Source organism: Callithrix jacchus, chromosome 12, assembly GCF_049354715.1.
Source record: "Callithrix jacchus isolate 240 chromosome 12, calJac240_pri, whole genome shotgun sequence".
NCBI classification, from domain to species: domain Eukaryota; kingdom Metazoa; phylum Chordata; class Mammalia; order Primates; family Cebidae; genus Callithrix; species Callithrix jacchus.
In genome coordinates, this window is record NC_133513.1 from 14,269,436 (window position 1) to 14,296,969 (window position 27,534).

The 27,534-nt window shown below is 47.0% G+C and overlaps 1 protein-coding gene across 1 annotated transcript in view; it reads left to right on the forward strand.

Moving 5' to 3' along the window:
- The window catches only part of PLA2G10 (phospholipase A2 group X), a 48,805-nt gene that overhangs the window by 1,686 nt on the left and 19,585 nt on the right, over positions 1 to 27,534 (forward strand). The window lies entirely within an intron of this gene.

Below are 27,534 nucleotides of genomic sequence, written 5' to 3' on the forward strand. Positions count from 1 at the left end.
AGGCTGGGTGTGGTGACTCATTCCTGTAATCCCAGCACTGTGGGAGACCGAGGCAGGCAGATCACTTAAGTTCAGTAGTTTGAGACCAGCCTGACCAAAGTGGAGAAACCCCATCTCTATTAAATATACAAAAATTATCTGGGCGTGGTGGCAGGCGCCTGTAATCCCAGCTACTCGGGAGGCTGAAGCAGGAGAATCGCTTGAGCCCGGGAGTGGGAGGTTGCAGGAGCCAAGATCGTGCCACTGTACTCCAGCCTGGGTGACACAGTGAGACTCCCTCTCAAGAAACAAACAAAGTTAACACTGTGATAATGCACTTTTGTGGAGTTGAGTTTCTAATGTCCAAGGCAGCAGAGGAAACGTCCGCTGTAGCTCTAGGAGAGACCGGTCTGCCTTCTGGATTTGTTCTGTCTGGGTCCCTGGCTGATGGATGGTGCCCAGCTCAAGGGCAGATCTTCCCTCCCTAGTCCACTCGAACTCACAGAGTCATCTCCTTGGGAAACACCCTCTCAGACACACCCAAAATCATCTTTTACCAGGTTCCCACGTGTTTTTTCATTCAGTCAACATGACACCTACAATTTTGGGTTTTTTTTTTTTTTTTTTTTTTTTGGACAGGGTCTTACTTGGTTACCCAGGCTGGAGTGCAGTGGCTGGAACACACCCCACTGCAGCCTCAACCACACATCAAGCGATCCTCCTGCCTCAGCCTCCGAAGTAGCTGGGACTACAGGCACGCACCACCACACCCAGCTAATTTTTGGTAGAGATGGACTTTCGCCATGTCGGCCAGGCTGGTCTTGAACTTTTGAACTCAAGCAATCTGCCTGCCTTGGCCTCCCAAAATTCTGGGATTTCAGGATTTCAGGCATGGGCCACCTTGCCTGATTGACACCTAAAATTAAGTCCTCAAGCCCATCTGTTGTCAACAAGGCACCCTTCTCTATCTCCTTAACACATTCTTAATTTATAAATAAATAACAAGGTAATTGTTCACCTGTCATGATTCAAGTAACATGATGCAACTACCTGGCATACAATCGGAAACACACTCATGCCTTCCCCAGAATTCATCTCTCAGGATTTCAACATGACAGATTTAAATTCTGGGGTATTGTAATTTTTGAGATTTTAGATGTGAGCGATTTTGATCTTTTGGGGTTTAACCTATTTTACAGCTGAGCAGACTGAGCCGCAGAGAGGGGATGTGAACTGCCCAAGGTCTCACAGGTGGTGAGGGTTTGTAGCTGGAACTTGAATCAGGGTCTGCCTTGAAAGGAGATTCCACACTGAGCCTCCTCCTGAGAAGCCTGCTCTCCGTGGTTTGGAGAAAATTCATGGTCAGTAAACTGTGTCTCAGGAAACTGTTCCCCTGATGCATCAATCAGGGTAAACAGGATTATGATGCAGTAACAAGCAACCTCCATTCTCTCTTTTTTCTGTTTGTTTTTTAGAGATGGAGTCTCGCTCTGTCACCCAGGCTGGAGTGCAGTGGTGCAACATTGGCTCACAGCAACCTCCATCTCCCAGTTCAAGCAAGATTCCTGCCTCAGTCTCCTGAGTAGCTGGGATTACAGGCATGCCTCACCACACCCAGGTAATTTTTGTATTTTTAGTAGAGACAGAGTTTCACCATGTTAGCCAGGCTGGTCTTGAACTCCTAGCCTCAAATGATCCTCCAGCCTTGACCTCCCAAAGTGCTGGGATTACAGGCATGAGCCACTGCACCTGGCACAACCCCAATTCTCATAGTTTACAACAACAAAGGTTGATTTCTGTCCCACATGGCACATCCACAGCAGCCTAACTGATTCGTCTGCATTGAAAGTATCAAGAGTCCTTTGGCAAAAAGAAAAGAGATGCCTGACTCTGAGAGTTTCTTGTAAAAAGTTTCCCAAACTCCTCACCTCAGGCGATCCGCAGGCCTCAGCCTCAGCCTCCCAAAGTGCTGGGATTACAGGTGTGAGCCACTGTGCCTGGCCAGGTGATCCACAGGTCTCAGCCTCCCAAAGTACTGGAATTACAGGCATGAGCCACCGTGACCATCCATTCTGTCACCAGATAGAGTTATGATCTAGTAGGGAGACGTAGATGTTAAACAAAATTATCACACAGGCCGGGCATGGTGGCTCATGCCTGTAATCTCAGCACTTTGGCAGGCTGAGGCCTGCGGATCACCTGAGGTCAGGAGTTTGAGACCAGCCTGGCCAACATGGTGAAACCCCATCTCTACTAAAAATACAAAAATTAGCCAGGTGTGGTGGCGGGTGCCTGTATTCCCAGCTACTTGGGAGGCTGAAGCAGGAGAGTTGCTTGAACATGAGAGGCAGAGATTGTGGTGAGCTGAGATCATGTCACTGCATTCCAGTCTGGGCAACAGAGTGAGACTTTAAAAAAAAAAAGTAGACCAGGCGTGGTGACTCATGTCTGTAATTCTTTCTTCTTCTTTCTTTCAATAACCAGTCCATGGTTTCACTTTCTTTACTATAAGAAATGCTGGCCAGGCGTGGTGACTCATGCCTGTAATTCCAGCACTTTGGGAAGCCGAGGCAGGTGGATCACTTCAGGTCAGGAGTTCAAGACCAGCCTGACCAACATGGTGAAACCCTGTGTCTGGTTAAAAAAAAAATTACAAAATTAGCTGGGCGAGGTGGTGCACGCCTGTAATCCCAGCTACTCGGGAGGCTAAGGGAGGAGAATTGCTTGAACCCGGGAGGCGGAGGTTTCCGTGAGCCGAGATCTCGCCATTGCATTTCACACTGGGCAACGGGAGCAAATCTCGGTCTCAAAAAAAAGGGAAGGAAAAGAAGAAATGGTGTTGTTGAAGAGTCCCCTGAAAAAGGAAATGAAATAAGCTTGAGACGAAGACCTCGAATCAAGCAGTTGTCATTTAACAGGACACATCCTGTTTCCTTCTATTCTATGTCTCGGCTGAAGTCTCGAAGTGTGCAAAGAGTCCACTCATTCCAGGAAGATAAGTCAGACCAAAGAGAAAATTCTCCAGTCCAAAGTATTCAATCGCCTAAGAGTCTTCTTTCTTTCATCTGACACAAGCCTGAAGAAGAAAATGTCATCTATTTTCCTGGTAGGAGATTCATGCCCAGATTGTCCACCAGGTGGAGACCTGCACCAGCTCTCTCTGACATCTAGGGTTCTAGGAATCTTCTTTTGCACAGTGGCTCTTTTATGTCTCTTGGACTTTGCCTATGGAGGTCTCTGCCTAACACGCCTTCTCTCCACGTCTCACTATTATCTTCCTGCTTTATATATTTATTTGTTTTATTATTTGAGAAACTGACTTTGTCACCCAGGCTGGAGTGCAGTGGTGCAGTCACTTTGAGTGAGTTTCAAATTCCTGGGCTCAAGCTATCCTCCCGTCTCAGCCTCCCAAGTAGGTAGGCATCACCATACCTGGCTATGTTTTTAATTTGTGTGTGTGTGTTGGGTTGGGGGTGTAGAGACAGGATCTCCCTATGTTGCCCAGGCTGGTCTCAAACTCCTGGGCTCCAGCAATCCTCCCACCTAAGCCTCCCAAAGTGCTGGGATTACAGGTATGGGCCACTGCACACACCAAGCCTCTCCATCTACTTTATTTTATTTATTTTATTTTGAGATGAAGTCTCACTCTGTAGCCCAGGCTGGAGTGCAGTGGTGTGATCCAGCTAACCGCAACCTCCGTCTCCCGGATTCAAGCAATTCTCTCCCTCAGCCTCCCAAGTAGCTGGGATTACAGGCACTCACCACCACACCTGACTAAGTTTTTGTATTTTTAGTAGAGATGGGGTTTCACCATCTTGGCCAGGTTGGTCTTGAACTCCTAACCTCATGATCCACCTGCCTCTGCCTCCCAAAGTGCTGGGATTACACGCATGAGGCCATGGTGCCCAGCCTACTTTATTTTATTTGTTTATTTATGAGAAAGAGTCAACCCCCTATCCCCCAGGCTGGAGTGCAGTGGTGCGACCTTGGGTTCACTGCAGTCTCCCCCTCCTCATTTCAAGCAATTCTCCTGCCTCAGCCTCCCAAGTAGCTGGGATCACAGGCATGCACCACCACACCCAGCTAATTTTTCTATTTTTAGTAGAGACAGGGTTTTGCCATGTTGGCCTAGCTGATCTGAAACTCCTGACCTCAAGGGATGCACCCACCTCGGCCTCCCAAAATGCTGGGATCACAGGCCTGAGCCACCATGCCCTGCCCCATCCACTTCAGAAGGTTCAGCTGAGACATGCAGTCTGGAGAATTTTCCTTGACTCCACTGCCACCTCTGACCTGGCTGGGGAAGAGGCTGGCCAGTTTCTGTCTTCTGCCTCACACGGTTTCAGCCTCGGATCAGATTCCAGCCACAGCCCTGGCAAACAGTCCAGGCAGGCTTTGACCTAGTTCATGCTTCCCTCACATCCTGCCCTGCTCCAAGAGAAACCCTCAATGAATGGGAGACAGGAAACTGGGTCTAAGTGATTCTCCCATTCATTGCTCATGCAGACAATTATGATACAATTTCTTTTTGTTTTTTAATATAGAGCTGGGGTCTCTATGCTGCCTAGGCTCATCTCAAACTTCTGACCTCAAGTGATCCTCCTGACTCAACATCTCAAAGTTCTGGGATTACAGGTGTGAGCCACCGCACCTGGCCTATAATACATTTCTGGATGAGTCCCTGGGAACCCTGAAATCACCACTGCAAAATTATAACTGAGATTGTGAAAAGGATTTGACCTGACTGACTCAATCATCGTGCTTCTAACCTCCAAGTTGTCCTTGTTCATTCCTGAACTAACTTCGGGAAGAACTTAGTTAATAGTTTATAATTTGAAACAAAGATGGTAACAGCCCTTGCCCAAAACACACCCCCCTTCTTGCCTGGGGACTAGACTGCCTTTGTGGGACTAACGAACTAGCCAAAAGATTAGAAACTGTGGTTTCTGATGGGGTCATGCAGCTGGAGAGGCTACAAGATTCTGATCCTCCCCAAACTGCTCCTGGGATAACATCACTATTGTAAAACGTAGAATCAGTGCTTGAGCTATTTTGCAGACCCTGCACTCCATGGATCAGCTGCCACCACCCAGATCGATAAACTGGCACATCTGATTTTGTGGGCCCCACCCAGGAACTGACTCAGCACAAAAGAACAGCTTCCATTCCCTATGATTTCATCTCCTACCTAACAATCAGCATTCCCCACTGATTGTTAGGTAGGAGATGAAACCATAGGGAATGGGCCCCTCCACTCACCAAATCATCCTTAAAAACTCTGATCCCTGAATCTTCTGCTCCAGGAGACTGACTTGAGTAATAATCAAACTCCAGGCCAGCACGGTGGCTCACGCCTGTAATCCCAGCACTTTGGGAGGCCAAGGAGGGTGGATCACCTGAGAACAGGAGTTTGAGACCACCCTAACCAACATGGAGAAACCCTGTCTCTACTAAAAATACAAAATTAGCCAGGTGTGGTGGCACATGCCTGTAATCCAGCTACTCAGGAGACTGAGGCAGGAGAATCACTTGAACCCGGGAGGCAGAGGTTGCAGTAAGCGGAGATCATGCTGCGGCACTCCAGCCTGGGTGACAATGTACAACTTAAACTCAAAACAATCAAACAAACTCCAGTCTCCCACATAACCAGCTCTGCATGAATTACTCCTCCATTGCAAGTCCTATGTCCAGATAAGTCGGCTCTGTCTAGGCAGCAGGCAAGGTGAACCCCTTGGGCAGTTACAATCCATTTGGGTTAAGCCTTGGTTGCCCCTAGCATAACCATCTCTGTGGCACACCCTGTTCTGGCTTTTCTCTCTCCTACATTACCCTCCCAGTCCCTCAGTCAGCTCCCTGGATCCACTTTCCCAAAGAATCCCCCTGCTCAAAAGTCCTGACCCCAGGTCCTGCTTTTAGGGGTGGTAGGGGGTATCCAGGCTCAGGACATGAGGCCCCACTCTGGGTGCCCACACCCCAGTGCCACTGGCCCCGGCACATCCTCATGTCTCTCAGTGCTTTCATGCCTGTCCCTCCAGCCCACCATGAGCTCCCTGAGGTAGGAGCTGGGCCTGATTCCCTGCTGTTATCCCAGCACAGGGCTGGGCCTGAGGGCAGAGTCAGTCCATGCTGGGGACTAAGTGTGAATGAAAGAGTGAATAAACACTGCATGAATAGCTTTGGCTTTTTCACACAAGTCAATTTCTTGTTCTCTTTCTACCCTGAGCTCAGTTTTCTCATTTGTCAAAATAGGCACCCCATTCTCCTCCTTAGACTTCAGTTTCTAGGCAAATATATATATATATTTTTGAGATAGGGTCTTGCTCTGCCACCCAGGCAGCAGTGCAGTGGCACGATACCAGCTCACTGTAACCTCAAAGTCCTGGACTCAAGCAATCCTCCCACCTCAGCTTCTTGGCTACTTTTTAAATATTTTGTAGAGCTGGGGTCTCACTATGTTGCCCCAGCTAGTCTTGAAGTCCTGGCCTCAAAGTATTCTCCCACCTCAGCCTCTCAAAGTGCTGGGATTACAGAACCCAGCTACTCAAGGCAAATATTGAGCCACTGTACTTGGCCATCCAAGGTTCCACCCTGCGTAGGGGAGCTCTGAGCACTGGCATCGGAGGGAGCACAGCTTCTCAGCTGAACTCTAGGATAGACCCATTTCCCGATGGGCAGAGCATTCCAAGGCTTCTCACTCACATCTTCTACAACTCCAAGTCTTGGGATGCCTCAAACCCATACTCTACATGGGCGAGCCTTCATCGAGCAGCTAGTGTGGGACAGACAGGCCAGGGCGGACACGCAAGAGGAAGGAGACCCAGAGTTTGCCTCAAATAGATCACATTCAAGCAGGGACAGAATTACTCCAGAGTTGTGGCAGAGAAAGGGACCAAAGCCTCTGATTTTGTCTTTTTTTCTCTCTCTTTCTTTTCTTTTCTTTCTTTCCTTCTTTCTTTTTCTTTCTTCTTTTTCTTTGTTCCTTTTCTTTCTTTCCTTCTTTTTTTTCTTTCTTTCGTTTTTTTTTTGAGACAGCGTTTCTCTCTTGTTGCCTAGGCTGGAGTGCAATGGCCTCAGGTGATCCACCCACCTAGGCCTCCTAAAGTGCTGAGATTGTAGGTGTGAGCCACCGCACCTGGCCGCCTCCTATTTTCACAGAAGGAGGCACAGAGAGGTTTGGCACCCAACAGAAATGCGTTCAAATATCAGTTTCCCGAGTTCTTGGCTCAAACTTCTCTGGTGCTCAGTGACTTCCTATGAAAGGGAATGGGAGGGGTCTGTGGTGACAAAATCATGCTTCTAGTGCCAGGCAAAGTGACACTCACCTGTAATCTCAGCAACTCAGGAGGCTGACGTGGGAGGATTGCTTGAGGGCCTACCTGGGAAATGCAGGGAGACCCTATCTAAAAAATAAATAAAATAAAATGCCAAGTGTGGTGGCTCATGCCTGTAATCCTATCACTTTGGGAGCCCAAGACGGGTGGATCACTGGAGGTCAGGAGACCATCCTGGCCAACGTGGTGAAACCCCATCCCTACTAAAAATACAGAAATTAGTCAGACATGGTGGTGCACACCTGTAGTCGCAGCTACTTGGGAGGTTGAGGCAGAAGAATAGTTTAAACCCAGGAGGTGGAGGTTGCAGTGAGCGGAGATCACACCACTGCACTCTGGTCTGGGAGGCCCCACAGACCAAGATGCCATCTCCAAAAAAAAAAAAAAAAAAGAGGGAGAGATGTCAACAAAAATTGGTGATGAATGGGGTAGCGGTGGCACTGCCTGGCTAATATACACACACACACACACACACACACACACACACACACAACCCCCTGAAAACTCCTTCAGCTGCTCTTGTTTCCCCAGATGTTCCCTAAAGTTATTACCAGATGAGGGTGTCCAGGTTCTTGGTGTTTTGAACAGAGAATTGGATTAAACACACAAACAAAGCATGGAAAGAACGCAGCAGAGATTTACTGAAAATGAAAGCACACTCCACAGGGTGAGAGGGGGCCTGGCAAGTGCATCAGGAGCCCAGTTTCAGGATCCTCTGGGGTTCAAATGCCCTCTAGAGGTTTCCACTGGTTAATTGATGTACTCCCTGTATAAATGGAGAGGATATTTCTGATACAGCTGTGAAGTGTTTCCATTTGATTTGGTTCTTTAGGTCCTTTAGGTCTTTAGGTCCCCTGCCTCCAGAACCCATTCTCCTGCCTCATTTCCCCCACAAAAGACATGATCCCCATAACATAAATCTTTTTTCTTTGAGACTAAGTCTCCTTCTGTTGCCCAGTCTGGAGTTCAGTGCCACAATCTTGGCTCACTGCAACCTCTGTTCCCAGGTTCAAGCGATTTTCCTGCCCAGCCTGTAGCTGGGACTACAGGCACCCTCCACCATACCCGGCTACTTTTTGTATTTTTAGTAGAGGCGGTATTTCACCATGTTGGCCAGGCTGGTCCTGAACTCCTGGCCTCAAGTGATCTGCCCACCTCGGTCTCCCGAAGTGCTGGGATTACAGGCTTGAGCCACCACACCAGCCTGCTGTATATCCTTATGGGAGGTGTAGGAACTGATGATTTTTCTTCCGTAGCTGCTTCATGCTACCTATTGGGGATCATGGAACTCTCACCCAGCTCTGTCTACTGGAGGTGGGTGGCTGCTTAATCTTGATGGCCAGGGGTGATGTCTTCACCTGGAACTGGCTGGATTTCTTGCCACATGATCATCTGAAACTTGATAGTCTCTAGGTGAGAGGAAATGAATTTGATTAAAAGATTTAATGGAAACTTCAAGGGGTGAATACTTGTGCTATCAGATTTTTCTTTTGAATTGAAGCAGAGTTTCACTCTTGTTGCCCTAGCTGGAGTGCAATGGGGCAATCTCGCCTCACTGCAACCTCTGCCTCCCGAGTTCAAGTGATTCTCCTGCCTCAGACTCCTGAGTAGCTGAGACTACAGGCACACACCACGAAACCTGGCTATTTCTTTTTGTTGTTTTTGTTTTTTGAGACAGTGTCTCCCTCTGTCACCAAGGCATGAGTGCAGTGGCACTATCTCAGCTCACTGCAACCTCCACCTCCCAGGTTCAAGTAATTCTTCTGCCTCAGCCTCCCAAGTAGCTAGGACTATGGGCTTGCACCATCACGCCAGATAATTTTTTAATTTTTACTAGAGATGAGGTTTTACCATATTGGCCAGACCAGTGTGAGTCATTGCACCCAGCCTAATTTGTTGTATTTTTAGTAGAAACTAGGTTTCCCCATGTTGGTTAGGCTGGTCTCAAACTCCTGACCTCAGGTGATCCACCCACTTAGGCCTCCCAAAGTACTGGGATTACAGGTGTGAGTCACATGTAATTGAGAGAGTCTCACTGTGTCTCCCAGACTGGAGTACAGTGGCACTATCTCAGCTCACTTCAACCTCCCCCTCCCAGGTTCTCTGGCCTCGGCCTCCCGAGTAGCTGGGATTACAGGAGTGTGCCACCTACCAGGCTAAGTTTTGTATTTTTGATAGAAATAGGGTTTCTCCATGTTGACCAGGCTGGACTCAGAGTCCTGACCTCAGGTGATCCACTGGCATTGGCCTCCCACAGTGCTGGAATTACACACAGGAGCCCACCCCCCAAGCCAAGTAAATTTCTTGATTACACAGAATGTACAGTGATATTGGTGGACTTAAGGGCATCGAGTTGTGTATCAGGAATAAAATGTTCATTATGTGGGTTTTCTGGTGTATCAGGAATAAAATGTTCATTATGTGGGTTTTCTGGCTGACACAGTAGCATTCAGGGTAGACTGAGTAGGAAAAACTTAGGGTCAGTTTCCTATTTGCTTGTTTTTTCTGATTTTCATTCATTTGCTGTTTATCCTCCTCTGGGTTTGCTTGTGTGTGCATACATATAAAACCATGATTTTTTTTTTTAAGTTTCTAGTGGAGGGCTTTTATTTGGTTCTGTGAATAGTTATTTTGTTTCCTATGTGTTTCTAGCCAGTAATCATTTGTTCCATTTGTCTAGAATTCCTAGGCTTTGTCTGGCCTGCAGGAGTTAATGGAGCACACCAGCTTTTTATTTTTTTATTTTTTTGAGACGGAGTCTCTGTCACCCAGGCTGGAGTGCTATGGCGTGATCTCAGGTCACTGCAACCTCTGCCTCAGAGGTTCAAGCTATTCTCCTGCCTCAGCCTCCGGAGTAGGCACCCGCCACCATACCAGGCTAATTTTCTGAGGTGTTTTTGTTTTTTTTTTTGTTTTTGAGATGCCCTTTCACTCTTATTGCCCAGGCTGGAGTGCAATGGCACAATCTCGGCTCACTTGGTTCAAGCGATTCTCCTTCCTCAGCTTCCCAGATAGCTGGGATTACAGGCATATGTCACCATGCCTGGCTAATTTTTTATATTTAGTAGAGACAGGGTTTCACCATGTTGATCAGGTTAGTTTGGAACCCCTGACCTTAAGTGATCTGCCTGCCTCGGCCTCCCAAAGTGCTGGGATTCTAGGAGTGATTATTCTGTATTCATGGCAATGTGTTTGTTTGCTTACAGTCCTTCCTCACTGGGTGCTTCAAGGTTTTTGTTTTTTGCTGTTATTTTTGCTTTGAGACAGAGTCTAACTCTGTTGCCCAGGCTGGAGTGTAGTGACATGATCTTGGCTCATTGTAGCCTCCACCTCCTGGGTTCCAGCATTTCTTCTGCCTCACAGCCTCCCGGGTAGCTGGGACTATAGGCATATGCCACCACGCTGGGCTAATTTTTGTACTTTTAGTAGAGACGTGGTTTCACTATGTTAGCCAGGATGGTCTTGATCTCCTCACCTCGTGATCTACCCACCTCAGCTTCCCAAAGTGCTGGGATTATGGGTATTAGCCACCATGCCCGGCTTTTTTTTTTTTTTTTTTTGAGACGGAGTTTCACTCTTGTTGCCCAGCCTGGAGTGCAATGGCATGATCTCAGCTCATGGCAACCTCTGCTTCCTGGGTTGAAGCAATTCTCTTGCCTCAGCCTCTTGGGTAGCTGGAATTACAGGCATGCACCACCTTGCCTGGCTAATTTTTTATTTTTTATTTTTAGTGGAGATGGGGTTTCTCCATGTTAGTCAGTCTGCTCTTGAACTCCCGACCTCTAGTGATCCACTTGCCTCAGCCTCCCAAAATGCTGGCCAATTTTTGTATTTTTAGTAGAAATGGGGTTTCACTATGTTGGCCAGCTGGTCTCAAGCTCCCACCTCAGCCTCCCAAAATGCTGGGATTACAGGCATGACCCACTGTGCTGTGCAAATTTGTGTATTTTTAGCAGAAATGGGGTTTCACCATGTTGGCCTGCTGGTCTCAAACTCCTGATATCAGCTGATCCACCCACCTCCGCCTCCCAAAGTGGTGGGATTACAGGCATAAGTCACCGGATTACAGCCAGGAATGTAAATTTTTGTAAACCTTTGACATATTTAATAGGCTTTCCAAAATCAAATTTCGGCTTTAAAATTGTCTTTTCTGACTTCAAATTTTGGGATGCTATAGAGGACTTCTGAAGCATCCAAAAGAGATGTAAATGGCATTATTTGACATGTTTAGTTACATGGGAAGCATTGTCAAAATAAAAAATGTTCCCTTTGGGAGGTCGAAGTGGGTGGATGATCTGAGGTCAGGAGTTCGAGACCAGCCTGGCCAACATGGTAAAACCCTTTCTCTACTGAAAATACAAAAATTAGCCAGGCCTGGTAATGAGTGCCTGTAATCTCAGCTGAGGCAGAGAGAAGTGCTTGAACCCAGGAGGTGGAGGTTGCAGTGAGCAGAGATTGAGCCACTGAACTCCAGCCCGGGGGACAGAGGGAGACCTCATCTCAAAAATAATAATAATAATAATAGTAATAATAATAATGCCTCATCATCTTCAGGTTATATTTTAGTGAATGATATTAATATATATTTCAAAATTGTGTGGGATTTCTAAAATTCTAATATGTCTGCATATGCTATCAATCATAATTATGGTTATTGTTATTATAAACAACAGAAATAACTACATTTTTCCTTTTTTTTTTAAAGACTGGGTTTCACCATGTTGGTCAGGCTGGTCTTGAACTCCCAACCTCAGGTGATCTGCCCGCCTTGGCTTCCCAGAGTGCTGGGATTATCGGCATGAGCCACTGCACCCGGCCTAACCAAATTTTTTTGTGTAAGACTGCTAACCCGGCACCGTGGCTCATGTCTGTAATCCCAGCACTTTGGGAGGCGAAGGTGGGTGAATCACTTGAGGTCAGGAGCTCAAAACCAGCCTGGCAAACATGGTGAAACCCCATCTCTACCATAAACAGAGCAATTAGCCATACCTGGTGGGGTGTGCCTGTAATCCCAGCTACTCAGGAGGCTGAGGCGGGAGAACTTCTTGAACCCGGGAGGTGGAAGTTGCAGTGAGCCAAGATCACACCACTACACTGCAGCCTGGGTGACAGAGTGAGACTCCATCTCAATAAATAAATAAATAAATAAATAAAACTGCTAATGAAAGTAGAACAAAAAATTGACTGAATACCAAAAAAATACTTTGCCAAATTTTTATGATAAACCAGCCAATACCAAATTTGTTTAGATATACAATTTGTTTTTTTTTGTTTTTGTTTTTGAAACAGGGTCTCACTGTGTTGCCTAGGCTGGAGTCCTGTGGAGCGATCTCCACTCACTGCAACCTCTTCCTCCTCCTGGGTTCAAATGATGCTCCCGCATCAGCCTCCCAAATAGCTGGGATTACAGGTGCATGTCACCATGGCCAGCTGATTTTTTTGTAGGCGCGCCCATCCTAGATATACAATTTGAATGAAATCCAAGGTCTAAGTCAATTTGTCTATGATAACCCATTAGTTATCAGTGCTATGCACCTAAATTGGAGAAACAACCGGTCTTCAGGAGCACAGAAGTCCAAAGTTAAGCATGGACTCGCAGAGAACCAGTATGGCCACCTTGTTCTTCCTGAATCCCTAAAGCATTTGTTATTAAAGGTTCCGCATTCCATGATGAGTCATGGAAAAGATAAAATGATCCGAATTAATTATGTATTGGTGTGGTGACTTCTAAATTGCTAAAATCGTTTATAACCAATGTTTGTTTTGTCAAATCCATGTTCCTGGGAAGACAATCAAGGCTTCAGGTGCATTTGGCTACCTCATGGGCCATTTATGCGTTGCAATTGTCATTTTCAATGCGTGTTTTCTCGTTACTTTCCCATGCAAGAAGACTGATATTAAAACAGTAGGTCATTATGCTACCGTGTATTTTTACCAAGTAAAGAAAGCTTTTTAATGGCTCACTGACTGAGGACAATCAACCCCTTCACAATCTAGAACCTGAAGACTGGATCTTCTGAGGACATCAGAGACAGACTGTCCTTGACATCCACACTACAGCAAAACTTCAGGACCTTGAATTTGGGTTCATAGTCTCACAACAGGGAAGTTTCTCCCCAGAAGAAGATGGCATCCTTGATGTGGACGGCTGTCCCAAGATCGTGGATCAAGACTTCCTTTTTTTTTTTGAGACGGATTCTTCGTCTTGTTGCCTGGGCTCAAGTACAATAGTGCAATCTCAGCTCACTGCAACCTCTGCCTCCCAGGTTCAAGCAATTCTCTTGGCTCAGTCTCTTGGGGATTGGCTCTACTCACAATCCCCAAGTAGCTGGGATGACAGCTGCCCACCACCACGCCTGGCTAATTTTTTTGTATTTTTAGTGAAAACAAGGTTTCACCATGTTGGCCAGGCTGGTCTCAAACTCCTAACCTCAGGTGATCCACACACCTCAGCCTCCCAAAGTGCTAGGATTACAGGCATGAGCCACCAAGTCTGGATGTGAGACAGAGTCTTGCTCTGTCACCCAGGTTGGAGTGCAGTGGCGCAATCTCGGCTCACTGCAACCTCTGCCTCCTGGGTTCAAGTGATTCTTGTGTCTCAGTCTCCCAAGCAGCTGGGACTACAGGTGCATGTCACCATGCCTGGTAAATTTTTTTTTTTTTTTTTTTTTTGAGATGGAGTTTTCCTCTTGTTTCTCAGGCTGGAGTGTAACAGTGTGAGTGCAGTGGTGTGATCCAGACTCACTGCAACCTCCATCTCCCAGATCCAAGTTGTTCTTCTGCCTCAGCCTCCTGAGTAGCTGAAATTACAGGTGCCTGCCATCACACATGGGGAATTTTTTTGTATTTTTAGTACAGTTAGCCTTTAGTAGAGTTTCATCATGTCGGCCAGCTTGGTGTCGAACTCCTAACCTCAGGTGATCCACCCAGCTCGGCCTCCCAAAGTGCAGAGATTACAGCTGCTAGTCACCATGCCCAGCCTCTAATTTTTGTATTTTTAGTAGAGACAGTGTTTCCCCACGTTGGCCAGGCTGGTCTCGAGCTGTTCACCTCAGGTGATCCGCCTGCCTCAGCCTCCCAAACTGCTGGGATTACAGGTGTGAGCTACCACACCCGGCTTCAAGATTTCTCTAGTATCATGAGACTCCTATCTTTGAATATTTTTTCCTTGCTTATGCCTCTATGAACAATAGAAGTGGAAAAGGGATCTGTTCTGTGCACTTACGGGGTATATTTTTATTTGTGAAGGAGTTTCCAGCCAGCCCTATACATAGATAACTATATACTTTGAAGGATGGCCAGGCGCAGTGGCTCACCCCTGTATTTCCAGCACTTTGGGAGGCAGAGGCCTGTGGATCACAAGTTCAGGAATTTGAGACCAGCCTGGACAACATGGTGAAACCCTGTCTCTATTACAAATACAAAAATTAGCCGGTCGTGGTCGTGGGCACTTGTAATCCCAACTACTCAGGAGACTGAGGCAGGAGAATCACTGGGAGGTGTTGGTTGCAGTGAGCCCAGACTGTGCCATTGTACTCCAGCCTAGGTGACGGAGTGAGACTCCAAGTCAAAAAACAAAATAAGATGACGGCCCAATGGAAGTGAGAAACTTTAATGTGTATACGTCGCCTCATAATCAGAATCAGAACATTGGTTTACTCCTCTTAAACCACATCATGGTTAAAGAGATCATTGCCACAAGACTCTTTTTGAAGGGCATCAACTGTTAGATTTTTTTTTTTTTGAGACAGAGTCTCGCTCTGTGGCCAGGCTGGAGAGCAGTGGCACAATCTCTGCTCACTGTAACCTCCAACTCCCTGGTTCAAGCAAGTCTCCTGCCTCAGCCTCCCAAGTAGCTGGAATTACAGGCACTTGCCACCACGCCCAGCCAATTTTCAAATTTTTAGTAGAGACCGGGTTTCACCATGTTGCCCAGGATCATCTTGATTTCCTGACCTCATGATCCGCCCACCTCGGCCTCCCAAAGTGCTAGGATTACCGGCGTGAGCCACTGCGCTCAGCCGACTAGATCCTTTTTCCATGGTTTGGAGTAAAAGAAGCAATAATTAGAAATACATCCGTTGGGCTGGGCACGGTGACTAAGGCCTGTAATCCCAGGACTTTGGGAGGCCAAGGCAGGTTGATCACCTTAGGTCAGGAGTTTGAGACCAGCCTGACCAACATGGAGAAATCCCATCTCTGCTAAAAAGACAAAAAATTAGCTGCGCATGGTGGTACATGCCTGTAATCCCAGCTACTTGGGCAGGAGAACTGCTGAACTCGGGAGGCGGTGGTTGTGGTGAGCCAAGATCATGACATTGTATATCCTGGCCAGGCGAGGTGGCTCACACCTGTAATCCAAGCACTTTGGAGGCCAAGGCAGGCGGATCACCTGAGGTCGGGAGTTCAAGACCAGGCTGACCAACATGGTGAAACCCTGTCTTTATTAAAAAAAATTAGAAAGAAAAAGAAATATGTCCATCGGCTGGGTGCAGTTGCTCACACCTATAATCCCGACACCACTTTCGGAGGCCGAGAAGGGAAGATCATGAGGTCAGGAGTTTGAGACCAGCCTGACCAACATGGTGAAATCCCATTTCTACTAAAAATACAAAAATTAGTCACATGTGGTGGGGCATGCCTGTAATTCCTGCTACTCAGGAGGCTGAGGCAGGAGAATGGCTTGAACCAGAAGGCAGAAGTTGCAGTGAGCTGAGATCACACCACTGCACTTTAGAATGGGCAACAGAGTGGGACTCTGTCTCAAAAAAAAAAGAAAAGAAAAGAAAGGAAAGGAAAGAAAAGATAATTATATCCTTCATGGGCTGGGCCTGGTGGCTTACATCTGTCATCTTAGCACTTTGGGAGGCTGAGGCACGTGGATCACCTGAGGTCAGAAGTTCGAGATCTGCTTGGCCAATATGGTGAAACTCCATCTCTACTAAAAGTATGAAAATTAGCTGGGCATGATGACACGTGCCTGTAATCCCAGCTCTTTGGGAGGCCGATGCAGGCAGATCACAAGATCAGAAGTTCGAGACCAGCCTGGCCAACACGGTGAAACCCCGTCTCTACTAAAAAGACAAAAAGTAGCCAGGCGTGGTGGTACACGGCTTTAATCTCAGCTACTCAGGAGGCTGAGGCAGCAGAATGGCTTGAACCTGGGAGGTGTAGGTTGAAGTGAGCCGAGATCACACCATTGCACTTCAACCTGGGCAACAACAGCTAAACTCCATCTCAAAAAATAATAATAATAAACATAGAAACATGGTAGTGGCTCATGCCTGTAATCCCAGCATTTTGGGAGACCGAGGCGGGCAGATCATGAGGTCCAGAGATCGAGACCCTTCTCACCTACATGGTGAAACCCCGTCTCTACTAAAAATATGAGTTAGCTGGGCATGGTGGTGCATGCCTGTAGCCCCAGCTACTTGGGAGGCTGAGGCAGAAGAATTGCTTGAACTCGGAAGGCAGAGGTTGCAGTGAGCCAAGATCACGCCACTGCACTCCAGCCTGCCGGCAGAGTGAGGGTCCGTCTCAAAAAAAAAAGAGAAATATATTCCTTGCGATAGGTTCTATAGCAGATTCTATTGTAAAGGCTATAGTTACACAACAGACTTTAAATTCTCTTGTGGCGAGGCATGGTGTCTCATGCCTGTAATTCCAGCACTTTGGGAGGCCCAGACAGGAGGATTAGTAGGTCAGGAATTTGAGACCAGCCTGGGTAGCATGGTTAAACCCTGTCTCCACTAAAAGTACAAAAATTAGCCAGGTATGGTGGCATGCGCCTGTAATCCTAGCTATTCAGGAAGCTGAGACAGGAGAATTGCTTGAACCCGGGAGGTGGAGGTTTCAGTGAGCCAAAATCAAGCTGCTGTACTCCAGGATGGGCAACAGAGCAACAAAGCAAGATTCTGTCTCATAAAAAAAAAAAAAAAAGAGAAATGCTATTTTGAAAGTTATGATAGAACTGACTGAACAGAGAAGTATCTGTGTATCTGCTGGCACTCACGGCCTATGGAGAAAACATCAGGTATTACACGGATTCCGTTGTAGCAGATTAACAAAGAGACTGCTAACCAGGCTTGGTGGCTCACGCTTACAATCCTAGCACTTTGGGAGGCCAAGGCAGGCCGATCACCTGAGGTTGGGAGTTTGAGACCAGACTGATCAATGTGGAGAAACTCTGTCTCTACTAAAAATACAAAATTAGCTGAGTATGGTGGCACATGCCTGTACTCCCAGCTACTCCAGAGGCTGAGGCAGGAGAATGGCTTAAACTTGGGAGGCAGAGATTGCGGTGAACCAAGGTTGCACCATTGCACTCCACCTGGGCAATAAGATCAAAACTCCGTCTCAATAAAAAAACAAAACTAAAACTAAAAGCAAAGAGACTGCTTAGTTAAGTGAGTAGACTCTTTAGCTCATTCTTTGATCTGTTTGATTTTGGGAGGTTTGGTTTATGGGGACCTTGGGTAAGGAGTAGATTCCAAACTCTTGGTATTATCCCCCACAGAGTCATAGTCATGGCATCCCCAGAGCACTGGATTCTCTCAAAGGTTGTAAATGCTTGCAGTCATCTCTAGAATGTCATATGGTCTCTCTTCAACTGAAAGGACAAGAGCTGAAAGAAATGTGTGACCATGAGGACACTGTAAACTATGGGTGATGTGCTGAGACCAGAAATGCAAAACGATGGTAATTGAGAGTGGCTCTAAGGCCCTATTGGTCACTCTCTTGTCTATCTGACAGCCTGACCAAAAGGCAAAATTTTCTTTTGTTTCTTTCTTTCTTTTTTTTTTTCTGAGACAGAATCTCACTCCGTTGCCCATGCTGGAGTGCAGTGGTATGATCTTAGCTCACTGCAACCTCAAGGGATTCTCCTGCCTCAGCCTCCTGAGTAGCTGAGATTACAGGTGCCTGCCATCACACATGGGGAATTTTTTTGTATTTTTAGTAGAGTTGGCCTTTAGTAGAGTTTCATCATGTTGGCCAGCTTGGTGTCGAACTCCTAACCTCAGGTGATCCACCCAGCTCGGCCTCCCAAAGTGCAGGGATTACAGCTGTGGGTCACCATGCCCAGCCTCTAATTTTTGGATTTTTAGTAGAGACAGTGTTTCCCCACGTTGGCCAGGCTGGTCTCGAGCTGTTCACCTCAGGTGATCCGCCTGCCTCAGCCTCCCAAACTGCTGGGATTACAGGTGTGAGCTACCACACCCGGCTTCAAGATTTCTCTAGTATCATGAGACTCCTATCTTTGAATATTTTTTCCTTGCTTATGCCTCTATAAACAATAGAAGTGGAAAAGGGATCTGTTCTGTGCACTTACGGGGTATATTTTTATTTGTGAAGGAGTTTCCAGCCAGCCCTATACATAGATAACTATATACTTTGAAGGATGGCCAGGCGCAGTGGCTCACCCCTGTATTTCCAGCACTTTGGGAGGCAGAGGCCTGTGGATCACAAGTTCAGGAATTTGAGACCAGCCTGGACAACATGGTGAAACCCTGTCTCTATTACAAATACAAAAATTAGCCGGTCGTGGTCGTGGGCACTTGTAATCCCAACTACTCAGGAGACTGAGGCAGGAGAATCACTGGGAGGTGTTGGTTGCAGTGAGCCCAGACTGTGCCATTGTACTCCAGCCTAGGTGACGGAGTGAGACTCCAAGTCAAAAAACAAAATAAGATGACGGCCCAATGGAAGTGAGAAACTTTAATGTGTATACGTCGCCTCATAATCAGAATCAGAACATTGGTTTACTCCTCTTATACCACATCATGGTTAAAGAGATCATTGCCACAAGACTCTTTTTGAAGGGCATCAACTGTTAGATTTTTTTTTTTTTTTTGAGACAGAGTCTCGCTCTGTGGCCAGGTTGGAGAGCAGTGGCACAATCTCTGCTCACTGTAACCTCCAACTCCCTGGTTCAAGCAAGTCTCCTGCCTCAGCCTCCCAAGTAGCTGGAATTACAGGCACTTGCCACCACGCCCAGCCAATTTTCAAATTTTTAGTAGAGACCGGGTTTCACCATGTTGCCCGGGATGATCTTGATTTCCTGACCTCATGATCCGCCCACCTCGGCCTCCCAAAGTGCTAGGATTACCGGCGTGAGCCACTGCGCTCAGCCGACTAGATCCTTTTTCCATGGTTTGGAGTAAAAGAAGCAATAATTAGAAATACATCCGTTGGGCTGGGCACGGTGGCTAAGGCCTGTAATCCCAGGACTTTGGGAGGCCAAGGCAGGTTGATCACCTTAGGTCAGGAGTTTGAGACCAGCCTGACCAACATGGAGAAATCCCATCTCTGCTAAAAAGACAAAAAATTAGCTGCGCATGGTGGCACATGCCTGTAATCCCAGCTACTTGGGCAGGAGAACTGCTGAACTCGGGAGGCGGTGGTTGTGGTGAGCCGAGATCATGCCATTGTATATCCTGGCCAGGCGAGGTGGCTCACACCTGTAATCCAAGCACTTTGGAGGCCAAGGCAGGCGGATCACCTGAGGTCGGGAGTTCAAGACCAGGCTGACCAACATGGTGAAACCCTGTCTTTATTTAAAATAAATTAGAAAGAAAAAGAAATATATCCATCAGCTGGGTGCAGTTGCTCACACCTGTAATCCCGACACCACTTTGGGAGGCCGAGAAGGGAAGATCATGAGGTCAGGAGTTTGAGACCAGCCTGACCAACATGGTGAAATCCCATTTCTACTAAAAATACAAAAATTAGTCACATGTGGTGGGGCATGCCTGTAATTCCTGCTACTCAGGAGGCTGAGGCAGGAGAATGGCTTGAACCAGAAGGCAGAAGTTGCAGTGAGCTGAGATCACACCACTGCACTTCAGAATGGGCAACAGAGTGGGAGTCTGTCTCAAAAAAAAAAAAAAGAAAAGAAAAGAAAGGAAAGGAAAGAAAAGAGAATTATATCCTTCATGGGCTGGGCCTGGTGGCTTACATCTGTCATCTTAGCACTTTGGGAGGCTGAGGCACGTGGATCACCTGAGGTCAGAAGTTCGAGATCTGCTTGGCCAATATGGTGAAACTCCATCTCTACTAAAAGTATGAAAATTAGCTGGGCATGATGACACGTGCCTGTAATCCCAGCTCTTTGGGAGGCCGATGCAGGCAGATCACAAGATCAGAAGTTCGAGACCAGCCTGGCCAACACGGTGAAACCCCATCTCTACTAAAAAGACAAAAAGTAGCCAGGCGTGGTGGTACACGGCTTTAATCTCAGCTACTCAGGAGGCTGAGGCAGCAGAATGGCTTGAACCTGGGAGGTGTAGGTTGAAGTGAGCCGAGATCACACCATTGCACTTCAACCTGGGCAACAGCAGCTAATCTCCATCTCAAAAAATAATAATAGTAAACATAGAAATATGGTAGTGGCTCATGCCTGTAATCCCAGCATTTTGGGAGACCGAGGCGGGCAGATCATGAGGTCAAGAGATCGAGACCCTTCTCACCAACATGGTGAAACCCCGTCTCTACTAAAAATATGAGTTAGCTGGGCATGGTGGTGCGTGCCTGTAGCCCCAGCTACTTGGGAGGCTGAGGCAGAAGAATTGCTTGAACTCGGAAGGCAGAGGTTGCAGTGAGCCAGGATCACGCCACTGCACTCCAGCCTGCCGGCAGAGTGAGGGTCCGTCTCAAAAAAAAAAGAGAAATATATTCCTTGCGATAGGTTCTATAGCAGATTCTATTGTAAAGGCTATAGTTACACAACAGACGTTAAATTCTCTTGTGGCCAGGCATGGTGTCTCATGCCTGTAATTCCAGCACTTTGGGAGGCCCAGACAGGAGGATTAATAGGTCAGGAATTTGAGATCAGCCTGGGTAGCATGGTTAAACCCTGTCTCCACTAAAAGTACAAAAATTAGCCAGGTATGGTGGCATGCGCCTGTAATCCTAGCTACTCAGGAAGCTGAGACAGGAGAATTGCTTGAACCCGGGAGGTGGAGGTTTCAGTGAGCCAAAATCAAGCTGCTGTACTCCAGGATGGGCAACAGAGCAACAAAGCAAGACTCTGTCTCAGAAAAAAAAAAAAAAAGAGAAATGCTATTTTGAAAGTTATGATAGAACTGACTGAACAGAGAAGTATCTGTGTATCTGCTGGCACTCACGGCCTATGGAGAAAACATCAGGTATTACACGGATTCCGTTGTAGCAGATTAACAAAGAGACTGCTAACCAGGCTTGGTGGCTCACGCTTACAATCCTAGCAGTTTGGGAGGCCAAGGCAGGCCGATCACCTGAGGTTGGGAGTTTGAGACCAGACTGATCAATGTGGAGAAACCCTGTCTCTACCAAAAATACAAAATTAGCTGAGTATGGTGGCACATGCCTGTGCTCCCAGCTACTCCAGAGGCTGAGGCAGGAGAATGGCTGGAACTTGGGAGGCAGAGATTGCGGTGAACCAAGATTGCACCATTGCACTCCACCTGGGCAATAAGATCAAAACTCCGTCTCAATAAAAAAACAAAACTAAAACTAAAAGCAAAGAGACTGCTTAGTTAAGTGAGTAGACTCTTTAGCTCATTCTTTGATCTGTTTGATTTTGGGAGGTTTGGTTTATGGGGACCTTGGGTAAGGAGTAGATTCCAAACTCTTGGTATTATCCCCCACAGAGTCATAGTCATGGCATCCCCAGAGCACTGGATTCTCTCAAAGGTTGTAAATGCTTGCAGTCATCTCTAGAATGTCATATGGTCTCTCTTCAACTGAAAGGACAAGAGCTGAAAGAAATGTGTGACCATGAGGACACTGTAAACTATGGGTGATGTGCTGAGACCAGAAATGCAAAACGATGGTAATTGAGAGTGGCTCTAAGGCCCTATTGGTCACTCTCTTGTCTATCTGACAGCCTGACCAAAAGGCAAAATTTTCTTTTGTTTCTTTCTTTCTTTTTTTTTTTCTGAGACAGAATCTCACTCCGTTGCCCATGCTGGAGTGCAGTGGTATGATCTTAGCTCACTGCAACCTCAAGGGATTCTCCTGCTTCAGCCTCCTGAGTAGCTGAGATTACAGGTGCCTGCCATCACACATGGGGAATTTTTTTGTATTTTTAGTAGAGTTGGCCTTTAGTAGAGTTTCATCATGTTGGCCAGCTTGGTGTCGAACTCCTAACCTCAGGTGATCCACCCAGCTCGGCCTCCCAAAGTGCAGGGATTACAGCTGTGGGTCACCATGCCCAGCCTCTAATTTTTGGATTTTTAGTAGAGACAGTGTTTCCCCACGTTGGCCAGGCTGGTCTCGAGCTGTTCACCTCAGGTGATCCGCCTGCCTCAGCCTCCCAAACTGCTGGGATTACAGGTGTGAGCTACCACACCCGGCTTCAAGATTTCTCTAGTATCATGAGACTCCTATCTTTGAATATTTTTTCCTTGCTTATGCCTCTATGAACAATAGAAGTGGAAAAGGGATCTGTTCTGTGCACTTACGGGGTATATTTTTATTTGTGAAGGAGTTTCCAGCCAGCCCTATACATAGATAACTATATACTTTGAAGGATGGCCAGGCGCAGTGGCTCACCCCTGTATTTCCCGGACTTTGGGAGGCAGAGGCCTGTGGATCACAAGTTCAGGAATTTGAGACCAGCCTGGACAACATGGTGAAACCCTGTCTCTATTACAAATACAAAAATTAGCCGGTCGTGGTCGTGGGCACTTGTAATCCCAACTACTCAGGAGACTGAGGCAGGAGAATCACTGGGAGGTGTTGGTTGCAGTGAGCCCAGACTGTGCCATTGTACTCCAGCCTGGGTGACGGAGTGAGACTCCAAGTCAAAAAACAAAATAAGATGACGGCCCAATGGAAGTGAGAAACTTTAATGTGTATACGTCGCCTCATAATCAGAATCAGAACATTGGTTTACTCCTCTTATACCACATCATGGTTAAAGAGATCATTGCCACAAGACTCTTTTTGAAGGGCATCAACTGTTAGATTTTTTTTTTTTTTTGAGACAGAGTCTCGCTCTGTGGCCAGGCTGGAGAGCAGTGGCACAATCTCTGCTCACTGTAACCTCCAACTCCCTGGTTCAAGCAAGTCTCCTGCCTCAGCCTCCCAAGTAGCTGGAATTATAGGCACTTGCCACCACGCCCAGCCAATTTTCAAATTTTTAGTAGAGACCGGGTTTCACCATGTTGCCCAGGATCATCTTGATTTCCTGACCTCATGATCCGCCCACCTCGGCCTCCCAAAGTGCTAGGATTACCGGCGTGAGCCACTGCGCTCAGCCGACTAGATCCTTTTTCCATGGTTTGGAGTAAAAGAAGCAATAATTAGAAATACATCCGTTGGGCTGGGCACGGTGGCTAAGGCCTGTAATCCCAGGACTTTGGGAGGCCAAGGCAGGTTGATCACCTTAGGTCAGGAGTTTGAGACCAGCCTGACCAACATGGAGAAATCCCATCTCTGCTAAAAAGACAAAAAATTAGCTGCGCATGGTGGTACATGCCTGTAATCCCAGCTACTTGGGCAGGAGAACTGCTGAACTCGGGAGGCGGTGGTTGTGGTGAGCCGAGACCATGCCATTGTATATCCTGGCCAGGCGAGGTGGCTCACACCTGTAATCCAAGCACTTTGGAGGCCAAGGCAGGCGGATCACCTGAGGTCGGGAGTTCAAGACCAGGCTGACCAACATGGTGAAACCCTGTCTTTATTAAAAATAAATTAGAAAGAATAAGAAATATATCCATCAGCTGGGTGCAGTTGCTCACACCTGTAATCCCGACACCACTTTCGGAGGCTGAGAAGGGAAGGTCATGAGGTCAGGAATTTGAGACCAGCCTGACCAACATGGTGAAATCCCATTTCTACTAAAAATACAAAAATTAGTCACATGCGGTGGGGCATGCCTGTAATTCCTGCTACTCAGGAGGCTGAGGCAGGAGAATGGCTCGAACCAGAAGGCAGAAGTTGCAGTGAGCTGAGATCACACCACTGCACTTCAGAATGGGCAACAGAGTGGGACTCAGTCTCAAAAAAAAAAAAGAAAAGGAAAGAAAGGAAAGGAAAGAAAAGAGAATTATATCCTTCATGGGCTGGGCCTGGTGGCTTACATCTGTCATCTTAGCACTTTGGGAGGCTGAGGCACGTGGATCACCTGAGGTCAGAAGTTCGAGATCTGCTTGGCCAATATGGTGAAACTCCATCTCTACTAAAAGTATGAAAATTAGCTGGGCATGATGACACGTGCCTGTAATCCCAGCTCTTTGGGAGGCCGATGCAGGCAGATCACAAGATCAGAAGTTCGAGACCAGCCTGGCCAACACGGTGAAACCCCATCTCTACTAAAAAGACAAAAATTAGCCAGGCGTGGTGGTACACGGCTTTAATCTCAGCTACTCAGGAGGGTGGAGAACTGCTGAACTCGGGAGGCGGTGGTTGTGGTGAGCCGAGATCAAGCCATTGTATATCCTGAGGCAGCAGAATGGCTTGAACCTGGGAGGTGTAGGTTGAAGTGAGCCGAGATCACACCATTGCACTTCAACCTGGGCAACAAAAGCTAAACTCCATCTCAAAAAATAATAATAATAAACATAGAAACATGGTAGTGGCTCATGCCTGTAAACCCAGCATTTTGGGAGACCAAGGCGGGAAGATCATGAGGTCAAGAGATCGAGACCCTTCTCACCAACATGGTGAAACCCCGTCTCTACTAAAAATATGAGTTAGCTGGACATGGTGGTGCGTGCCTGTAGCCCCAGCTACTTGGGAGGCTGAGGCAGAAGAATTGCTTGAACTCAGAAGGCAGAGGTTGCAGTGAGCCAAGATCACGCCACTGCACTCCAGCCTGCCGGCAGAGTAAGGGTCTGTCTCAAAAAAAAAAAGAGAAATATATTCCTTGTGATAGGTTCTATAGCAGATTCTATTGTAAAGGCTATAGTTACACAACAGACTTTAAATTCTCTTGTGGCCAGGCATGGTGTCTCATGCCTGTAATTCCAGCACTTTGGGAGGCCCAGACAGGAGGATTAGTAGGTCAGGAATTTGAGACCAGCCTGGCTAGCATGGTTAAACCCCGTCTCCACTAAAAGTACAAAAATTAGCCAGGTATGGTGGTATGCGCCTGTAATCCTAGCTACTCAGGAAGCTGAGACAGGAGAATTGCTTGAACCCGGGAGGTGGAGGTTTCAGTGAGCCAAAATCAAGCTGCTGTACTCCAGGATGGGCAACAGAGCAACAAAGCAAGACTCTGTCTCAGAAAAAAAAAAAAAAGAGAAATGCTATTTTGAAAGTTATGATAGAACTGACTGAACAGAGAAGTATCTGTGTATCTGCTGGCACTCACGGCCTATGGAGAAAACATCAGGTATTACACGGATTCCGTTGTAGCAGATTAACAGAGACTGCTAACCAGGCTTGGTGGCTCACGCTTACAATCCTAGCAGTTTGGGAGGCCAAGGCAGGCGGATCACCTGAGGTTGGGAGTTTGAGACCAGACTGATCAATGTGGAGAAACCCTGTCTCTACTAAAAATACAAAATTAGCTGAGTATGGTGGCACATGCCTGTGCTCCCAGCTACTCCAGAGGCTGAGGCAGGAGAATGGCTTGAACGTGGGAGGCAGAGATTGCGGTGAGCCAAGATTGCACCATTGCACTCCACCCTGGGCAATAAGATCAAAACTCCGTCTCAATAAAAAAACAAAACTAAAACTAAAAACAAAGAGACTGCTTAGTTAAGTGAGTAGACTCTTTAGCTCATTCTTTGATCTGTTTGATTTTGGGAGGTTTGGTTTATGGGGACCCTGGGTAAGGAGTAGATTCCAAACTCTTGGTATTATCCCCCACAGAGTCATAGTCATGGCATCCCCAGAGCACTGGATTCTCTCAAAGGTTGTAAATGCTTGCAGTCATCTCTAGAATGTCATATGGTCTCTCTTCAACTGAAAGGACAAGAGCTGAAAGAAATGTGTGACCATGAGGACACTGTAAACTATGGGTGATGTGCTGAGACCAGAAATGCAAAACGATGGTAATTGAGAGTGGCTCTAAGGCCCAAGTTTTGGTCACTCTCTTGCCTATCTGACAGCCTGACCAAAAAGGCAAAATTTTCTTTTCTTTCTTTCTTTCTTTTTTTTTTTCTGAGACAGAATCTCACTCCGTTGCCCATGCTGGAGTGCAGTGGTATGATCTTAGCTCACTGCAACCTCAAGGGATTCTCCTGCCTCAGCCTCCTGAGTAGCTGGGATTACAGGTGCACACCACCATACCCGGCTAATTTTTGTATTTTTAGTAGAGCAGGGTTTCACCATGTTGGCCAAGCTGGTCTCAAACTCCTGACCTCGTGATCCACCCACCTCAACCTCCCAAAATGCTGGGATTACAGGCACGAGCCACTGCGCCCAGTGGGAATTTTCTTGAACAAAATTATGAGAGGTCATGTTTTTGAACTGAGCCCATGCACTAGGTCCCAATAGACCAAACCAAACCAAGATGGATTCACTTGTGCTAAGAGTTAAAGGAAACACACGGATCCTAGAACAGACCACAGACGAGGATTTGTTTTTCTCTTGCAAATCTCTCTAGCAAACATTCATGACAGCACAGATTCCACCCCCTGAGGTTCCCATTCAATCTCTCTTTTTTCTTTTTTGTGAGACAGAGTCTCACTCTGTTAGCCAGGCCGTCGTGCAGTGGCATGATCTTGGCTCACTGCAACCTCCACCTCCTGGGGTCAAGTGATTCTCCTGCCTCAGCCTCCTGAGTAGCTAGATTACAGGCATGCACAACCATGCCCAGCTAATTTTGTACTTTTAGTAGAGACAGGGTTTCTCTATGTTGGTCAGGCTGGTCTCGAACTCCCAACCTCAGGTGATCCACCCACCTCGGCCTCCCAAAGTGCTAGGGTTACAGGCGTAAGCCATGGTGCTTGGCCTTTTTTTTTTTTTTTTTTTTTTTGAGATGGGTTTCTCTCTTGTTGCCTCATCGCAAACTCTACCTCCCAGATTCAAGTGATTCTCCTGCCTCAGCCTCCCAAGTAGCTGGGATTACAGGCCTATGCCGCTATGTCTAGTTAATTTTTTTTTTTTTTTTTTTTGAGATGGAGTCTCGCTGTGTTGCCTAGGCTGGAGTGTAGTGGCACGATCTCAGCTCACCGAAACCTTGGCCTCCCACGTTCAAGCAATTCTCCTGCCTCAGCCTACCGAGTTGCTGGGATTACACACACACGCCACCAAGCTCAGCTAATTTTTGTATTTTTAGTAGATACAGGGTTTT